Here is an 8,211-nt window from a genome sequence, read left to right on the forward strand (position 1 = left end):
CAATCCAAAAAGGATGTGGAGAAGCTTGAGAGAGTCCAGCGAAGAGCCACGTGCATGATCAGAGGTCAGGAAAACAGACCTTATGATGACAGGCTGAGAGCCATGGGGCTCTTTAGCCTGGAAAAGCGCAAGCTCAGGGGTGAACTGGTGGCCACCTATAAGTTTATCAGGGGTGACCACCAGTATCTGGGGAAACTTTTGTTCACCAGAGCGCCCCAAGGGATGACGAGGTCAAACGGTTATAAACTACTGCAAGACCATTTTAGGCTGGACATAAGGAAGAATTTCTTTACTGTCTGAGCCCTCAAGGTCTGGAATAGCCTGCCATCGGAGGTGGTTCAAGCACCTACACTGAACACCTTCAAGAGCAAATTGGATGCTTATCTTGCTGGGATCCTATGACCCCAGCTGACTTCCTGCCCTTTGGGCGGGGGGCTGGATTTGATGATCTTCCCAGGTCCCTTCCAGCCCTAATGCCTATGAAATCTATGAAGACAAATGAAATTCCATTCAATTTACTGTGATAGGACTGACATATTGGCTGTCAGAGTCTTGAAACAGAGCCTGTTTGATGATGTCTCTTACTAAACTGACTTAATAATTGTAAAAGATGTTAGACCATGGGCAGGCCATCTGGCTCATGGGTTGAATTTGGCCCATGGCAGACTCCATTTCCCAGCAGCCCCTGCCTGCATCACTGCAGCTGATTTCCATGGAGAGCCCAGGAGCAGTGGTGCTGTGACAACTCAGGCTCAGGTTTTCCATGGAGACCGGCCCCAGCAGCATTGCCAGGGCATACAGCTGGGCGCGGATCTGCTCTGGGGCTGGGTTCTTGCAGTGGTGACAGAGCGTTCTAGAGCCAGGTGGAGCTGAGATCCAACAGAGGGAAAAATCCCCACATAGCATTGTGGATGGATATTTCAGTGCCCATTGGAACACTGCTTCCCCTGTACATTGTGAGATAGTTGCTGCTTTACATCTCCATATTCCACACCAGGAGTCAACCACTTAAAAAATCCCATTATTCCTCATTATCTCCTTTTCCAGAGGAGAAAAAGGCACTAGGCAACAGCAGCATGGACAAGACACATCTCCAGCCTACTACATTGCTACTAGGAAATGCTCAACACGATGACTGGCTCTGTGGATGCAGGGTGTACAGTGGATGTGATATACTTTGACCTTAGGATAGCTTTCAATATGGTCTCCCACAACATTCTTTCAAGCAAGCTAAGGAAATATGGGTTAGATGAATGGACTGTAAAGTGGATAGAAAACTGACCGGATCATTGGCCTCAGAGGATGTAGTCAATGGTGCAATGTCTAGTTGTTCAATATTTTCATCAATGACCTGGAATATGAAATAGAATGTACCCTCAGTAAGTTTGCAGATGACACCAAGCTGGGGAGACTAGTAAATACACTGGAAGATAGGACTAGGATTCAGAGACACCTCAACAAATTGGACGATTGGACCAAAGGAAATCTCATGAGGTTCAATAAGGAGAAGTACAAAGTCCTGCACTTAGGACAGAACAATCCCATGCACTTGTACTTGTCTCAAGTTGCAGCAGGCGAAGTTTAAGTAAGATATTAGGAAAAACTTTCTCACTAGGAGGGCAGTAAAGCGCTGGAACAGGTTACCCAGAGAGGTTGTAGATGATCCATCCTTGGAGGTTTTTAAGACCCAGTTAAACAAAGCCTTGGCTAGGATGATCTAGTTGGGGATGGTCCTGCTTTGAACAAGGGGTTGGACTAGATGACATCCTGAGGTCCCTTCCAACCCTAATTTTCTATGATGATTCTATGAAGCGGCATTAAATTAAGGCATTTTTCTGAGGCTTCAGAAGTGTTTGAGTCTCCATTCAGACTGGTTCTGAAGGTGGCTATCAACGAATCCAGCTGGGTGACTACCTGGCCACAAGGCTGGGCAACCAAAGATAGCCATATGCAGTGCTAGCCACATCACTTCCCTGAGTGCCATTGGTAACAGATGCTGTAACTATAGCTTGATGTTCACATGTATAGGTAATCATGCACATCAGTGTTTCCCAAAATTTGGGATGTATCCTTTTGGGGGGACTTAAAAGATTCTGTGGGTGGAGGGGAGAGTGTAACAGTTCATGAATGTGTGAATCATAAATACTGCACATACACAGAAGCTCAAACAAAATTTGGTGACTGTAGCACACATTTGAAGAACTGGAGCTTTGGAATGGAGCTGGAGGGGAGAGGGAGCGGCCAAGAAACACTGGCCTGGTGGTTAGATTTGACATTAGCCACAAAAGTGGGAATGTTGCCAGGACCAGTCAGTTAGGGGTTTTTAAAAACTGTACTAAAAAATAACTGTACCTGCCACTCTTTTATATGCTGTGACTTTTTCCTTTGCTTTCATATCCCTCCTCCCCCCCTGCTGTTCTGGTCTTTTTGGATTATGATCTCAGTGCAGAAACTCTCTCTTTTTAAGCATTAGTAGTGTCCAGAACAACAGGTCCTCAGTCCCAGCTGGGACCTATGCTTGCTACTGCAATAGAAATAATTATTCATAATCAAGAATGACTGTTTAAGAAGGGGAAGTCATTTGGCTTGTGAAAAAAGGGTCAAAGGAGGGAGAAGAAATACAGATAACATAAGAAGGCCACTAAATTAAACAAAATCTACAGGGCTAAGTACAGACAGTCAAAAAACCTGAGGCTGAATAGATTCAATCTTTGCAGGTTAGCTTAAGCTGCATAGATTGAACTGATAAGCAAGTGAACAGACATTCAACTTTTGTTTCCTGAAATGCAGCCACATGCCTGCAGTGACCCAGGCCAGAAGCTGGGGGGCAATAGAGCATGTCTCCCTACTGAGCTGGAGCAGACAGCTTGGCCAAGGGTAGACCACCTACCTTGTGTGTGATGGCGGGGGAGGGAGGGATGCAAGGATGGCGCAAAACATGCTGGGAAACTGGGGGACTGAGTTAACTTGAATTTCGAGGAGATCTAGGACATAAGTCCAATAAACCGATTTAACCTAAATCAGTTAAGTCTGATACTACACCCATCCAAGTTTATCTTAAACTGCTTTCAGCCATTTTGAAAGAAGTTTATGTGTACTGCATTTCGGTTATGTTACACCTATGAACAAGTTTCTGATCACCTATCCCTGTTTATGTGTAATTTCTGTCCCTAGCCTAGCTGTTGCCTTTTCCTCTTTCTGCAAATTCATAGCCAAAAATCTCACACAGCACAATGTTAAAATCTAGATGTTTAAAAAAAAAAAAGGAAAATGAACTTCAAAGAGGCAATAGAAAAAAGGACTTGGAACAACTGAATATATGGGAAGAGGGGAAGGAGGCAATACAGCTTAGTGGAAACAACACTGGCCAGGGGGTCAGGAGATTTAAGTGCTAATTCAAAGACTGGCCCAGTGCATACACCTGGGCATGTTACATTATCTCTCTGTGACTCATAATAAGTCCCTGAGAAAAGCACTCTGAGATCAACTAATGCAAAAGCTGTGTGAGAGAGCTGAGAGAAAGTACAGGAACTAATTAATTAAATTAACAATTAAAAAGTACTGGCTGGTTGAGGAGGAAAAAAACAAGTAATTCCAGGCTTTATGGGTAAAAATGACTCTCTTTTCCAATTAAAACCAGGTAGTTAAATGATAGAAAAACAATTACTTGAATGAATAGTAAAGAAGTTTATTTGAAAGTACTTGAGAACTAAACAATGAGTAGCTGGGATTAAAAAAACCCCACTCAGCTTCCTTTGTCTCAGTTAAAAGCTTTCTTAACCAAAGTAATCTTCACCAAATTTGTTTTCCCCTAGTATCTGCTTTACCCTCCCTCAAGCTTTATTACAGAACTGAAACAGCTGTAGCTAGGTGGAAATCTCATGAACCTTGGAGCCCTGAATTTTAAACAACAAAAGCAATCAGGCCTAAGACATAGAAACAATGATACAAAGGTGTGCTTGTTCCTAGATGATTCTGGGGTGAAAACTAAGTGAAATGCATAGCCAAAGCCACTTAAGATGAAACAAACATAATTTTATAAATATATGCAATATCTCTGCTTGATAGTCTGCTTATATTGATCTTTTTCTGGGAGTACACTAATTAACTACTAATCAGTTTCTCTGAATAGGCATCTTATTGTTGCCCACCCACATAGCTAGTAAAATTAAGACATTTCATACTTCTGAAAAGGCCCCACTGGTGTGATTGCCTACACCTCCCCAAGGGAAGGATTTATTAGGGAATTACTCTATAGAGAGAATTGAGCCAAGCAGGTTTTGTTTCTTACTCTCCCTTCTCCTTTCTCTCTGAAATTATATTTCCAATACCAGAAGAAAAGGAGAAAGGACCTCTACAGGTAAAAGGTTTAAATACATAAAAGATTATCAAATTAATATTAATGTTAGAGTGGTCCAGCATGTAGACTTAGTAATTAGGAGTTGCACTTTGTTTGCTGTTTGAAAGAGGCCGCTCAAAGAGGAATTGGGATTTGTAAAGGAAATGCCTAGTTTGGGATTTGTGGGATACTGCTTTCTATAAGTGCATGCTACCACTGCAGGAGGCAATGTTAAGGAGTGCTGTGAACATTTTGGTTTCAGGTATACCCATGTGTTTTGAGAACGAAACCTGAAAAGAGTGTCCCAACCCTCTGTTTCTTGTCTCACTGAAAGAGTGGGGATTACACTTATCTCTGGTTTTTATCTTATGGATCCTGTAATCTAAATTTACTAGTGTCAATTTGCATGTCCTTGGAAAGAAAATCTTATTTCTGTTGTGGTTCTCTTATGGTGTGGAAAATGACCTGGGTGGTATAAAGGGCCCTGAAAGCCCCATACCCATGTCAAGGGAATTCTCCTTAAACAGGGTATCTTGAAGGGCCCCTTTAAAAACCAATGCTGGTGTAGCCCAGGTACATCCAGAAATGTGCCCTGTCCACAAGTGGAAGGGATGGGGTCAGGCAAGAGTGCTGTGACAGGGGCCTGCCACTGGGGAGCAGTTCCCTCTTTTCTCTATAGGGCCAGGTCAGGCCAACTCTCAGTATCTCAATATTGCACTGTTAGACAGGAAGATGACTCAATTGCACACATACAAACATACAAATCAATTAGGTGCATACACACACACAAACAAACAACTCAGGCACATACACATCCAAACCAGCCTGGGCACACGCATACCTATCACCAGTTCAAGCACATACACACTACACACCAAAAACTAGACAACAATCAGTTGTCAATACCCACATACTCCATACACATACACAGGTCACTAATTCGTTTCACACACAATGACATACATATATGTGTGTGTGTATATTCACCAGTTCACACACATACCACCCACCTACACACACACACAGGTGAGTTCCTAACTTGGATAGTATGGTATGTATGTGTGTGTTTGGGGTACTTGGGATACCTGTGGGAAAGTTAAGGTGAGAGAGCAAGTGTAAGGAGTGAAAGTTGCCAGAACTGGGATTAGAACTGGTAGACTAGAGAGAAGCTGGGCTGAGGAACTGAGGCTTGGGGTTATTTAAGGTCAAGTGGCCCCAGGGTTACTCGAGGTCACTGGTGCAAGGGAAAAAGCCCAGAGGCAAAGAGCAGACAGCCAGGAAAGAGAGAGAGGCAGAAACCTGGGAGCTTGGGGCTAGAACCAGAGGCACATAGCTGAGAGATTGAGGGGGGCAGATAAGTGGTGGCAAGGAGGAAACAGTTGGGAAACAGACAAAAACCCAACTCAGGGTTTCAAAATAACAGGTTTATTAAACAGACAAACACACTACACAGCCCCAAGAAGTTATTGGTGCGCGCGCACACACACACACACACACACACACACACACACACGGCAGCCAGAGAAAGAGTCAGTGGAAGGGTTGGAGTCCAGGTAGGGAAGAGAAACAGAGTCCAAGTCCTTGGTTGAAGAGAGGGTGGGGGTGATAGCTACCTATCCAGGCTGGAAAGGTGTCTTTGTCCAGTAGGTGTTGTCCAGAGGAGGGTTGCCGGCAGGGCCTCTGGGTGGATAGGTGGTGTGGTGTGGTGCTGGTCCAGATGGAGAGGGGGTCCCAAGGAGTCTTCACTACCCCTTTTTATGGGGCAGAATACCTATGATCTCCTATGGGGAGGGTCTGTCCCAGAGGGCTCCAGGTGTTCCTACTGAGCATGTGCAGCCTTGGCACAATGGTGGGTTGCCTCATCTTTTGTTTCTTGAATGCTGAGGGTGGTTCCAAGGGCTGGGTCATTGGTCCAGGTATTGGTGTTGATGGTTCGGTCATTCAGAGGGAACTAATTTTAGACCTACTTCCATCCTCTCTCAAGCACCCTCATTCATCCAGGAACCAATTTACGTAGGAGAGGTAGGTATGAGTCATAGGTTACAACAACAGGGGACACAAGATGGAAACTTAACATGACTTATGCTAACTTACAAATGTAGGCCTAAATCATATAGAATCAGTAAAACAGTAATATAGAACAGTAAAAATCAATATAAACATAATAATTATACAATATAAAGGAGAAAAAACAAAACAAATGCAACTTACTACCAAAATAAAATGCTGAATCCTATGTCTTAGCTCACTTATACTCATCTATAGGGAATAGAGAAGGAGAGAAAAAGTCAGAAATGGTTGGGGAAGGGGAGGGAATGCATTTTAAAATTAAAAAAAAAGAAAAACTGGGAGTTTTGCTACAAAAGCACAACTATATACAAATTTATTGCTATACAAAAATAGATATGAATGAGACATTAAATATTTACAATAGAATTGGTATGTGACATCATATACAATAATCAACGCATTGCACCACTTTGAGGGATTGCAAAACAGAACAAGTAACTGGGAACTCAGTACAGGTAATCCATGGCATAGGACATAATTAACCCCCCTGCAAAGATGAACATTAGCACCCTGGAACAGGTAAGTCAAGGCATCAACACAGTAAGCACATATAAGCATCAATTCAGATAAACCCAGCTGAGGTAGCAATGCAATAGACATACATAGGCAACAATACAACATATATAGGTAATGAAAATAGGTAAACCCATATAAAACCCCTTAAGGAGTACCCATAACTATATTAACATCAACAGTACAAAGCAAACATCAATCACAAAATATGGGGTGCACTCAGCACCCCAGGGGCTGTTCCCTGGTGCCCCTCCCCCTTAGGGCCCCAGGATGTGGACACGTCCCCCCCACAGTGGAGAAGGGTGGAGGCTACAGACCCTCCTCTCCCAATCCTGCCTCCCTTGTGGGACCTGCTTCCCCAGCAACTCTCACTCCCGCTCTGAAGCAGACCAGGCTTATCCTTTGGTGGCCAGTCCTGCAAGGGTCTCTCTGGCAGTGTCTCTGGCTCCTCTCGCTGGCCTGGTGCCCCTCACTGGGCACCCAGGGAGCTCCTAGGGGACTTGAGCCCTTACTGACTGGCTCCCCAGCCTCATGCCAGGGGTCCTTCCCCTTCCCAGGCCCTGCTCTGGGCACCAGGGCAATTTTAGTTTAATGCTGAGCCACACTATGGGGTTTTGGCTACCTGGCCTGGAGTCACAGCTAACTTGAGCAGCCTTGAGCTGCTCTTGAGGTCAACTCTCCCTGTGCTGACCTATACAGTGTGTGGGGCCTAAGCAGCCTCAAGCTGCTCCCAGGTCCAGCTCTCCTTGCGCTGACCCATGCACCACCCACCCAGCCACTTGCCAAGTTTGTAGGCACAAGCTGCCCAAGTGCCATGTGCTGACCTGTGCGCCACCGAGGCTCATATAGGATCCCAATGACAGTCTTCTCTGGAGCTCCTCTTTCCTTGTCATCCCCTCACTGCATCTGCCCAGTATGCTGAGCACACTGGGCTTTTATTTACACCGGAGGACTCACTCCAAAGTCTGCTGGACCTGCAAAGCGCAGTCTTCAGTCAGGCTCTTTGCCCCCCTCCCCTCCCACCGAGCAGGAGTGGGGCAAGCCCCTCCCAGCCGTTGACTTGGAAGACCACTATTGGTGCTTCAGACTAAGGGAAGCACCTCAAGTTCTTGAAGTGGGTCAAGTACCCCCAAGGACTACTAGGCCTGTTTCCCAGGGGGCACAGAGCCAGAATCAGTCCAGACCTTGGGTGGTGGTGTCATTGCCCCCCAGCTAGCAGGTGTGCTCCAGGAAGGGGGTTGGCCAGATGCAAGGCACCCCCAGGGAGGTGCACAGAGCCTAGAAGGTGG

The sequence above is a fragment of the Gavialis gangeticus genome, unplaced genomic scaffold (genome assembly GCF_001723915.1).
Source record: "Gavialis gangeticus isolate Ggan-Ray unplaced genomic scaffold, GavGan_comp1, whole genome shotgun sequence".
Taxonomy (NCBI): domain Eukaryota; kingdom Metazoa; phylum Chordata; order Crocodylia; family Gavialidae; genus Gavialis; species Gavialis gangeticus.